The sequence below is a fragment of the Mastigoproctus giganteus genome, chromosome 5 (genome assembly GCF_048544385.1).
Source record: "Mastigoproctus giganteus isolate SK-2022 chromosome 5, ASM4854438v1, whole genome shotgun sequence".
Classification (NCBI taxonomy): Eukaryota; Metazoa; Arthropoda; class Arachnida; order Uropygi; family Thelyphonidae; genus Mastigoproctus; species Mastigoproctus giganteus.
In genome coordinates this window covers 202,961,773-202,974,664 of record NC_143579.1, presented here as the reverse complement: position 1 = coordinate 202,974,664, position 12,892 = coordinate 202,961,773, and the positions used below count along the sequence as shown (strand labels likewise).

General features: G+C 37.3%; 1 protein-coding gene across 1 annotated transcript in view; it reads right to left on the bottom strand.

Annotated features, from left to right (window-relative positions):
* LOC150086017 (uncharacterized) overlaps positions 1-12,892 on the bottom strand; it is a 210,007-nt gene that overhangs the window by 135,727 nt on the left and 61,388 nt on the right. The gene's annotated exons all lie outside the window — the stretch shown is intronic.

The following is a 12,892-nucleotide window of genomic DNA, read 5'->3' as shown; positions in this document are numbered from 1 at the left end:
TCGGACAAATTTTTAAAAGTTTCTCTACTTGGGATTGCAGCTAGCCTATATCAGACAGTTGGATGGGGACAGCTAAGTGTAAAGTGTGTCGTGTTTAATGGCACCAGGGGGTTTCACCCATCCCTGCATAATATATATTGTCATGTGAAACAGTACACTGTTGAGGCCAGAGATTGAAGTGTGTGGGTTTTGGGAGGTGTAGTGTTGTGTACTGTTGTTCATCTGGCCATTTAGCCATTGGGCCCCTAATGGGACCCACCATTGCTCACACTTTGCCCCGTGGAGGCAGACCAGGTACCCAGTAGCTCTATATTTTATTCTGGCAAGCCCTGCCACCTAGTTTCCTGAGATTTCAGTGGCTAGGGCCTAAAAAAAAACAAAACTATCATGGGGTGAATGCTAGAATTAGAAAGGCAAAACAATTTTGAGAACATGATTTAATTTGGACGTAGTTAAAATTTGCAGTGTGGGACATACACTGGCATATAGATAGAGGGGGAGGCTGAAGACTTGAAGGGGCAAAAGGGGGAAGTAAGGGGACGATAGAGAAGGCAACTCCAGGTGGTCAAGTGAGGCAGGCCCATACCCCACTAGGCAAAAAGAGGGGCAGCAGGGAGGAGAGGAGACAGAAAATAGTCTTCCCCCACCAGAGATAGGGAATTGAAGTAGGAATACAGGTAATGCAATACTCCATTTATAACACTAACAGTGAGACTTCATCGACCTAGACAGCATTTCATAGCTATTTGGCTGTCCTGGCATGTGAGCAGAAAGAAAAATCAGTCTGAAATTTGCTGGAGAGATATGAGTAAACACTTATAAAAAAATTTTTATTGAAGTCTGAGCATTTTATCACATTTAAAATTGTCTGGGCAGTTTGTTAGTTTTTTTTTTTTTTTCTTTTGAATTGTTGTTTTAAATATTTAAAATTGTTTTAAATATTTAATTGTTCTGAAAAGATAACTGAAAATATGAGTGAAGGAAAGCAAATGTTCTGACACAACTTCTTCATACATAGGGTATGGAACAAATGAGTAACACAGACTAGTAATACTGCGACTAATATGAGATTACCCACATTCAATTGTGCAACTGCATATTAGAAACTGATAGAAAGGCCATTTATAATGGAAACTTCTCCCATGAACATGAGTTTATTAAAAACAGAAGACCTCAATCTAATCACAAAGAATTAAAAATAACTTAAAAATTCACATATTTCCAAATAGAATATTAAAAAAGCAAAGTCGCTGACAATGTGTCAAGAAGAGAATACGGTACTTTTTTTTGATTAAATATGGATATGGTAACTTTAATCTTCTTGAAGCACCTTCAATACCATGATTGCTTGCAAAACCACATATCTTCTGTCATTAAACTTGCAATACTTGAAAGAATGTGGACTGAAATTTTTTTTTTCAAGTTATTATCTGATATAGTATCAAAATTCAAAATAAAATTTTAAAGTTCCCCATTTTGGCTTTTTCTGATGTACTCTCTTCACAAATGCTCTGTTGTCATGAATTTGTAACATCCACTTAGAGAGTTAAATGATTTTATAAACTTGAAAGTGGAAGAGACTAATAGTTTTATGTTCGTATTTTATGTTTATAACTTTTTTTTTTTTTCCCTTAAGAGAATTAATAAAAGTTTGCTTCACTGAAAGTAACAATTGTGAAAAAAACTAGCATTTTCAAATTTTTGAATGTTTCATTAAAAAATAATTTTAATAAGTATTACAAGAAAAAAGGATAAAATGTGCTTGTTAACAGAAGAGATTGCTTCTACAGGGATGGGATACACCTATACAGAAAGGGTGCAAGGATATTTGCTGAAGTTATTGGTGTTAGGTAGGTCAGAAAACTCTTGGGGGGGGGGGGGAAGGATACACAGACTAATGGACTAACAATAGCTGCAGGCAGAGGTAAAAGTGAACCTTTCTGCTTCTATTGGAAGGAGCAAGATTTAAAAGTTAGGTGCTGGGGATTTCAAGGACTGCTGGGAGTCATGATGGAACAAGTGAATATGTGAGCCTAGAAAGTTAGGGTGACTAAGAGTAGGAATAGATGAAGGAATACTTGCATGTAGACCAAGTAAATAAATTTGATGAATTTGAAGTGCAGATTAAGGCATCAGAGGCATGGTATCACTCAGATATAAAGGGATGCAGAATTTAAAAATGGGAGGTACAAATTTTGGTACAATGTGAACAGAAAGGATAGAGAGGAGGGGGTTATGTTTTCAAGTAAGAAGCACATAAAATGTTAGACAGAGCATCTAGTTGACATGGGTGGCCAGTGCAATGTTGAGTCAGTTTGGTATGACATCGTTGTTGCTATTTAGTTTTTAGGAGCACTAGCAACTAAGGCCATATTGCTCCGGGGATATGCGGTGGTCATTCTCTGACCTTTCCGCATCCTCTGTATTTGGTGGTCACAAGCTCGAACCCTTGGTGTGACTTGCCGAGTGGTCAGCAGCTTGAGTGCAGTAGTACACATTCTTTGAATGGACTGGGGTTCAAGCCCATGACTGCTAAATATGATTAACGTTTATACTGATGATTTATTGTAAACTCCACTGACCTAGTGGTTGTGCCGGAGTATAAACAAGAAAGAAATAAGCACTGGGAAAACAAAAATGAGAGCAGAAGTGTGTTATAGGTCAAATGACTATGATGAGTATAACAAACAACTGTACAGAGAAACAGATTGAACCAGTAAATCAGAATGTCTTATAATGAGGGAAATTAACTTTCCCAATACTGACTGGAACTTGTGGATTGGTCACTCACACACACTAGCAAGAATTTTGTGGATTTCTGATAGATCAAAAGTATACTCCTCTCATTGCCCCTCTAACATGCTGATGTTTTCTACATCAGCATGTTAGAGGGGCAATGAGAGGAGTATACTTTTGATCTGATTATCAGCAATGATTATTCATACAATAAGAATCTGGGACAATGACATTGTATAAAAAGATTACGGGAATCCTGTTGTCTCGAAACTTTACTAGACATATTGGACAGACAACTTATGTGATCGAGACCCACTAATATTCGCAAATAATTTGCAAATATTAGCATGTCTCGATCACACAAGTTGTCTGTCCAACATGCAATAAGAAACTGTAGATAAAAGAATTAGAAGGTGGTAGTGATCACAGTGTATTGATATGGGATTTACTTAAAGGTGTACCTACCATCAAGAGTAAAGGAAAGGATTTTTCTTTTGGAAGGGTGACACTACAGTGGTCTCAGACAATTTTTAAATTCTATACAGTGGAACCAACAGATGATGTTATCATCAACAAATTATCAATGAAAAGCATTTAAGAATTAATCACAGAAATTACTCGGCTTTTTGTACCAACTAAGGAATATTCTTGAAATACCTAATTTAATGCCAGATAAACTAATGAGACTTGTGGCAGAGAAGAAAAATGCATGGGATGGATGCACAAATTATGTACAAATCACACAAATGATCACATGACACAGAAGCCTATGGTAGATATAAACTTAGTCTACAATCAAGTTGCAAAGTAGGTTAGGCAAGCAAAGGCAAATTATGAGAAATCTTTGGTAAAGGATGCAAAAAAAAAAAAAAAAAACAACAGACTTCTTACTTATGTAAACAATAGAAGCAAGGTGATGAATTAAAGTGTCCACTTGATATTGATGGTTCAACTGTTGATGTTCACACAGGTTGCTGACAAACTGAATGAGTATTTTGAATCTAAATTCACACATGAGGAATTCCTTAGGGAAATAGATGCCAGAAGTTTATCAAACTCTAACAGGAAGCTAAATGATTTTGCAATATATTTTTTTTTTCTTTTTTTGTTAGTTGTTGGCGCATCGGCTTCTGTGGCCATAATGCACGTCCCAAAGTTTTTGCCTTTTACTCTGATCCAAGCCCGAGGCGGGATTCGAACCCGCGACCTTTGGGTTGCCAAGCAGGCACTTTAGATTTTGCAATAACTAGGGGGAAAGTTGAAGAGAAATTGTTGAAATTAAAAATAATAAAGGCAGCTAGGGTGGATGGGATCTATTCAATTATATTAAGAGTGGCAGCAAAGGAAGTAAGAAAACCCTTAGTCATAATTATTAGAGCATCCTTGGACTCAGCGGAATTCCCCACAGACTGGAGATGTGTGAATATATTCCCAATTGCAAGAGGGGGGGGGTCAAAGGGTAACACGAGTAATTACTGACCTGTTAGTTTAATGGAAAATAATGGAGTCACTGATTAAAAAAGTAATGCAGGATCACCTAGACATGACTGGAATTATACTTCAGACACAGTGTCGGTTTATTAAGGGAAAATCTTGTCTGACCAATTTGATTAGATACTATGATGCAGTTAAAAAGGTATTGAATGTAAAAAATAATTTTGATATCATATACTTGGATTTTAGGACAGCTTTTAATTCTTTTGCACATAAAATACTGCTGTACAAACTGGAGTAGTGTGGCTTTAAGGGCAAGTTGCTATGGATAAAGGGATTGCTCAGTGGGAGAAAACAGAGAGTGGTAATCAACAGACACTGCTCTTCATGGACTAATATTATTAGTATCCCCCAGGGTTTGGTGTTGGGCCCATTGTTGCTTTCTATACTTATCTGTACTTATCAAGGACATTAATGAAACCATATCAGGATTAATGTTAAAGTTTGCAGATGATACAAAGGTTGGCAGGGTGCTTAATGGCAGTAGTGATCGTATGCTACTACAACAGGATCCAGAAAAGTTAGGCAGACAGACTAAGAAATGGCAATTGAAGTTTAACATTGACAAATGCAAAGTACTGCATATGGGTAGCAGTAACTGCAATGTACCAACTCTATGGTACTACACTCAGAATGGTGGAAAATAAAAGACCTGGGGGTAATTGTGCAGTCAGATATGAAGTTCTCTGTGCGGTGAAGGCAGGCTGCCAGGACAGCTCATGGAGTTTTGTCAATGATATAGAGGAATTTTTCTAGCTGGGATAAGGAGGTGATTATCTCACATCTTCAGCACTGCATATAGATCTGGAGGTCTCATTTTAAGAAGGATGCAGAGCTGCTGGAATGAGTACAGGGAAGGGCAATGAGGTTGGTGAGTGGAACAAAGGGGTGCTCTTACCAAGAAAGACTTCAGTTCTGCAAATTGCAGTGTCTGCAGCCTAGACCCCTGCGTGGTGATCTGATTGAGGTGTTTAAGGCTTTGAATGGATTGAGCAAGCTCAATGCTGATGGGATTCTTCCTCATGCTTGAGGAAGGGCTCTTGCAGAATAAATGTATGGAGTGTATGGAGGTTTGCTTTTAGTCAGTGGGTGGTTGATTTCTGGAACAAACTTCCATCTGTAGTTGTGGAATTTGATAGCTTAAACAAATTCAAGGAAGAACTAGACAAATTATTGTGGAGGGAATTGTTAGGTGAAATCAGAATTGGGTTTTTTTTTTTTTTTTTTTTTGGCCAATGCTGTATAAGCTTGCTTCCTTGCATCATTTGTCACTACTAATGCTAATGTTAACCCATCACCAGGTGCACAAAGGATTGTTCTTCCTCTATGTGCAAGTGTCGCCTTTATTTTCAATCTTTTCTGAACACAACTTCCAAAATACATTTTTTATATTAAAAACACATTTTTAATTAATTTTTGAAATTAAAACTCCCTTTAGACTTCTTATTGAGTGAAATATATCAAAAATCCTCCATACTTAAATGAACACATGCAAGCCTGTCAATAACAGGAGCATATGCTACATGAAACAAAGCACATGCAACAATAGTTTGATTACCGACAATGCTTAAATGTCATCAGGCCAGAGAGCATTTTCAATTGGAAAAAAGCACAAGTCAATAAAGCCAGCTCATTGTCAGTAATTGTATCTGATAGAAGCTAATCAACATGAGAGCATAATTACTAGATTTTCCTAATTGTGAAATTAACAGATGTCTGCAATTTTCAGTGGAGAAATCAATGAAAACCTTTTAAGAAACAGCTATCTGCTGTTTCAGTGGCATAAACAGAGAGCATAAATTGCTGAAATGTTGTCTGGAGTCTCATTGGCCCATTGCCAACAGGCCTACGATTAAATAAAATATGATGGTTGTAGAATTATTATAATTTTATTTATATTAAAAAACACATTAAAGCCATGTAAACATTTGAAGTAAACTTAAAAACAAAATCAGATTAATTCATGAAATTTCTGGCACTGGCATTCTTCATAAAGTTATATTATAATTTATTTCTATGCATTGCGGTTGACCAAAATATGCTTTATTTTCAACCGTTTTCCAGCCCCTACTTTAGAGAATTAAAGGATAAAATTAAGCAACTGGTAAGGAAAGAATGTAGACTCAGTGGTTAGAGATGAATATGGATTAAGTTCAAGTAAGATACCTCTACATATTTATTTTCACTTAAATGAATTTGTTTATCACATAAACAAATAGTGCTGAAGACAAATATTTCTGCTTCAATATTCATTGTTTCTTGAGACGGCCTCATATTCCCTCTATGGTCATGTGTACTACTGGCTGATTGGCTGATTTATTTGTTGTATAGATGAAAATTAGTAAACAAGTTTTTTATGGCTACAGAATGCTAATAAATAGACTGCTTACAATGATTAATTGCAAGGATGTAATGAATGTGAAAGTAATCCCAGATTAGTAACAAATTTAAAACTTTGGTAAAATCCAGACAAATTCTCTTCAATAACTTTGAGCAATATTAATAATAAGTAAAGCATACAGAGAAATACTAGAGGGCAGCAGAAATTAAAACATTTGGCATTATTTTTTAAGTCAAGCAGTTTCTTTAGACGATCTTAGAGATATCAAAATAAGCTTGCAAATTGCTTTTTTTTTTTTTTTTAAAGAAGACATCAAACAGAATAATACAGGTAACCCTTGTATAACACGGTAGTTCGGTTCCTAAAAAAACTCCTTCTGGTGCAAAACCGTGTTATACGGGACTAAGAACCAGTACAAAAAGTGGGGGTTACATTTCAAAAGCTAACAAAAATACATTTTTTTATAACTATTGGAAACTTAATTTTTATTAAAAATAGTAATAACTGAACACATGCCTTACAAACTGGGATACGTATACAGGGTGTCTCAAAAATACACAGCATAACTTCAGGAATGAGTTCCTCATATGTAGACAATGAAAATATTTTATATCAACATAGTTCGGGAAATGCTTCGTTTCCGAGTTTTGAAGGTCTGTCTATGACACAACTGTTCACATCACCTTATAGTAATTGTTCAAAATGTCTACCTTCAAGATGAATACAGGCCTCACATCGACGTCTCATGGACTCATGAAGACGATGCCAAATTCCTGGCATGTTTCGTATTGTCTCACAACCTGCCGCAATTCGATTGCGGAGAGTTTCCACATCAGCTACTGGAGTCGAATACACCAATGATTTTAAATGGCCCCACAAGAGAAATCTAGTGGGTTTAAATCAGATGAGTGTGGAGGCCAGGCAGTTGGTCCACCTCTACCTATCCACCGACCAGGAAACCTTCGATTCAGGTAATTGCGGGCTAGGTGGCTGAAATGTGTGGGAGCGCCATCGTGCATGAAGTGTGCTTGTTTACGAATGACCAGTGGTGTGTCGTCCAAGAAATCAGGCATGTTGTTTTCCAGAAAGTTTCTGTACGCCTGCCCTATGTGTATGTTTGGAAGTATATGGGGCCCAAATAACTTATCACCAAAAACGCCGCCGAGATGTTGAGGCTGAACCGCTGTTGGTGATGTGATGGAAGAATTGCATGTGGGTTTTCCTCAGCCCATATGCTGATTGTGAAAGTTTTGGATTCTGTCTCATGTGAACTGTGCTTCATCTGTGAATATCACTAAGGCAGGAAAGTGAGAAGTTGAACCACACTACTGCAAGAACCACTGGCAGAACATTACTCGCGCAGGGTAATCTGCTGGTGACAATGCCTGTACCCATTGCAGATGGTAAGGATACAGTTGGTGTTCTCGCAACACTCTCCAAATAGTCGAAAGTTGAACAGCCAGTTGCATTGCTATTCTGCGTGTGCTGATTTCAGGAGTGGCATGCACAACATCCAAAATCTTCTCCTCTACTTCAGGAGTCGTAGATCTTGGTCGTCCTCTATCGGCAGCACGAAGTGTAAAGGTCCCATGTTCACAAAGGCGGCGATGGATACCTTCAAACGTTTTCCTGTCTGAACATCTTCGTTCTGGGAATCTTTCGTGGTACAAACGATGAGCCTCCAGAGCATTGCCGTCCGCCAAACTGTACATAAAGTGCATATCCACTTGCTCCTGATTTGAGTACATGGTCGGAATGGAAAACCACCAGATTCTGTTAGTACCTACCTTGTGATGAAGGAAATCACCTGTGGGAGATGAGACATTCCGGTTAATAACTCGGGAACCAAGCATTTCCAGAACTATGTTGATATAAAATATTTTTATTGTCTACATATGAGGAACTCATTCCTGAAGTTATGCCGTGTATTTTTGAGACACCTTGTATATCAGATAATGTTCTTCCTCTTCATCGCTGCTAAGCACAATCAAACAAGAACATTTTCTCTGTTCAGAATATCTTCACCTTTGGAACTTTCTTCTGCACTCTTTAAAAAATCAGTATTCTGGGATTGTTTGCTTTTGCTTGATAGATCTTTGTAAACTGCATAATATGGAGCTAAGCATTTTTGAAGCTTCCTTTTAAACTTTGTGTTCCTTTCAGTTGAAGGATCTGCATTCAAAAAATAAAGTTCTCATTGCATGGCTAAGTTTATGCCTCCCTGTATGCTTTTTAGTGTAAAAGTTAGAACTTCAGAATTTATCTGTGCTATCATCCTCTGAATTGATTTGGTTTACCGATTCCAATTCGACCAGGAAATTTTCAGTCACCAAATTTTCAGAGGATACCACCACCCAGATGATCGTTTGGGTGGTGGTGGTATCCTCTGAAAATAAATAACAGTAGTCTTCTCTACTAGAGAAGCATTATTTATTTGAAGTAGTGCAATACCAGCTATCTTATTGTGAAGGCATTCACAATATGAGATACAATTAAAACGATGCCATTTACACTGCTTATGTAGTTCAAATTTATGGGTTAACTATGGTGTATCTACACCGATATTATATAGTTAATTACCAAAACCCATAAGGATTATGCCTTGTGCATTTCATTTTCAAATACATTATTACCACACCCTTTGGCATCTCTCATATTGTGAATATAACTTCACAACTGTGATGGCTTGTTGCATTACCACGGTACCTGCACACCCACTGATGATGAAGCTTCAAAATGATCGTCTGGGTGGTGGTATATAAAAATAAATAACAGTAGTCTCCTCTACTAGAGAAGTGTTATTTATTTGAAGTAGTGCAATACCAGCTATCTCATTGTGAAGGCACTCATATTAATCATATGCATTTACACTACTTATGTAGTGTAAATGCATATGATTAATATGACGCAACAATGAATCACAGGAAGCTGCTTGTTACTGCATGTTGAGACATGTTCATACGTGCATAGTAGCCGCCGCGCCAAGTCGATGGGCTCAGTTATTCATTAGTAGTGAGAGTGTAAAGTGCTTGCGATGGCATCGTGGTCACGAAATGAGATAAGGACAGTTTTGCGGTATAATTTCGTGCGTGGTTTAACCATAGACCAGTGCTTAGAAGAAATGACTCTTGCACTAGATGATGATTATCCACATTGTACAACGATATTCAGGTGGTATAGAGAATTCCAAAGGGGAAATTTCACTCTGGAGGATTCTGAGAGGCCGGGAAGGCCACGAACGTCAGTTACGGAGGAAAACGTTACTGCTGTGAGGAAAATGCTTGACGAAAACAGGCGAGTGACCTACCAACAGATAGAGGATACTTTGGGCCTAAATGCACCAGCAATTCGTTCGATTCTGCAAGATCATTTGCACGTGAAGAAACTTTGTTCTCTCTGGGTGCCGCATCAACTGACTGAAGAGCAGATGACACGACGTGTGACTTGGTGCCGGGAGATGTTAAAAAAGTTTGATAAGGGACAATCTCGGTATGTGAACAACATCGTGACAGGTGACGAGACTTGGCTGTACTATTATGATCTGCCGACCAAGGCTCAAAACAAAGTTTGGGTCTTGGATGATGACGACACACCCGTAATTGTCAGAAAATCCCGATCTGTAAAGAAGAAAATGATAGCTGTATTTTTCAAATCGAGTGGAATTGTGGAACGTGTCGTTTTGGACACGCAGAAGACAGTCACAGCTAAGTGGTATACTGAACAATGCCTGCCTAAAGTCATTGGATCTATGAAGAACCTGCGGCCAAAGTCAAGAAGGGACACCTGGTACCTCCATAACGATAATGCTCCAGCTCACCGCGCCAAAGCCTGCACCGAATATTTGACCACGACAGGACTGAAACTTCTCGAGCACCCTCCCTACAGTCCAGACCTTGCTCCCTGAGACTTTGCACTGTTCCTGCATGTGAAAATGAAGCTAAAAGGGAGGCGGTTTTCCAGTGATGAGGACCTTCTACGGGCTTGGGACAACGAGTGTGCTTTACTCCCTAGTGAAAATTGGCAGAACTGGTTTAAAGATTGGTTTCGGAGGATGGAGAGGTGTATTGAATGTAGAGGAAATTACTTTGAAAAAATTAAATAAACAAAGCTGTATTGCAAAACTTTCTTAGTACCCTTTGTATATAGTTAATTACCAAAACCCATAAGGATTATGCCTTGTGCATTTCATTTTCAAATAAATTACAGAATAATATAAATAAGAAAAGCAATGCTACATTCTACTTTTCCATCATATTTACCTGACTAATTGACACTGCATTTATATATAAACTAAAATATGACGAGGTATTCATATTCAAATTCCATGTATACTATACCATATTTGCTTGCATTAATCATAAAAAAAACAACAAAAAAACATGGATACTCAGATATTTCTTTGTCTGGGGCTTCCAGAGGAGTAGTGCCAGTCTTGTGCAGAATAAATAAAACCTAAAAATTAACCAGCCATGGTGGCACAGGACAAAGTGGACTGCATTGGACCAATGGGGGTTCAATAGTATGGCTTATATTATAAACACAACAAATGTTATGTTTTCAAATGGAAGTTTTCTTCCACATACTGCTTGGCTGCTTGTTTATATCTGATATATTTATTCACCATTTGAGACCAAGTCACTAATTAAGGCTACCTGTTTGTAATGAGTTGCCCAATTAGATCAGAAACCAGTTACAGTGTTTCTAAATTTTTAAAGACTAATGGATTCATCTGCTGGGTGATGTTATTAAATTAAAAATGATATTAGTTGCATTTAGGTCAACTTGTGAATAAATGTAGAAGTTTCTAAAGAGCATAAACGCAAGCTCTGTCACAGGAGGAACAAAAGTATCCCCCAGACAGTCATATAGAAAAAAACAATGCAGCACTGAGTTTTCCCAAACTACTTCAACAGATACATTTAATATACAGTGGATTCCGGTTATTTGGGCCACCGGTTAATCGGGACAGCCGTTTATTTGGGGAAAATCTTAAAAAACAGAAACCGATCAAGAAAATAGCCAGGGTTTACTTCGCTTAATTGGGACAGCATGCCGTTTAATTGGGGCAGGAGACCGCAGCACTGGAGATTACCCTACGATTGTCTCCGACGGTACCACATGGTTCGGTCGAAATTCTGGAGGTCACAACCATAAAACAATAAAAACAATTAGCAGTCACCTGTTTATTGGGCTTTTCTGTTAGTGAAATCTATCATAAACGTACAGTAAACTCGATCTTACTGAATTTGCGATAATACCGACAGCTGGAATTCTGTGGGTTATTATGGTGAAATGTGTTTACACTTCCATGAAATCTTAAATCATATAAAAAAATTAATTTTCAGATCTTCTCTTCATTCCTATTTTTAAAGCTTTGTAACTCGTTACTCGGTTCTCACTTGCGCGTATTGTGTTACTTGCAATTTGTGTGTGCTGTGTTCTTTGTTATTGATTGCTTATCTTTTTACTGTTTTAAAATTTAACCTCTCTCTCCGCCCACAATTGTCAGTGAACAGAAATGTCAACTAGTTCGTATGTACGTACAGTACGTATTAATTATTCTGAATTTCACATATCATTTAATTTTTTAATTGGTAAGGTAATAAAGGGTAAATTTGTGCTTAACATATCTTTGCTTTTATAGCCTGTGGATAATATTCCTCCTATTTTCGCTAATTAGAATCGCTGTTTAATAGAATTAAAATTCAATTCACAAACGTGATCACAATGACCGGCGCTTACTGCACATCGTATACTGAACGGTACTTTACTATGTTGAGTTCATGGTAACGTGATTTGATTGTACAGTGAACCAATTGTAAAAAAAGGGGGGGAGGGGGTTTACATTGTTATTTTAACTATTTACGTGAAACTTCGGATAATTGGGGCAGCCGCTTAATCGGGCCAAAATGCACTAGTCCCGATGTGTCCCAAATAACCAGAATGGACTGTATATTCTTTTTTACTAAATTACTGCATTGGCCCAATACAGCCAACTAATATGATCCATATTATACACATAACGAATGTTACATTTCAACTACAAATTTTTATTTCACGCACCACTTAACCGCTCATTCAGATTCAATATATTTATTCACCTATTGTCTGATGAGTTACCTAAATGATTATCAGTATTCATCATTGTATATTATTAGTGTCTTCAATTAATATAATGTTCTTTACTTTAAAAAATTCTTCTAAAACATCCTCATAAAAAATATGCCATTACTTCTATTAAAAAACCAAACAACACTGCACTCCATATAATTTTTATAGGCATAAAAATGATTGAGTTTATTGAAACAAGCTGGAAAAAGG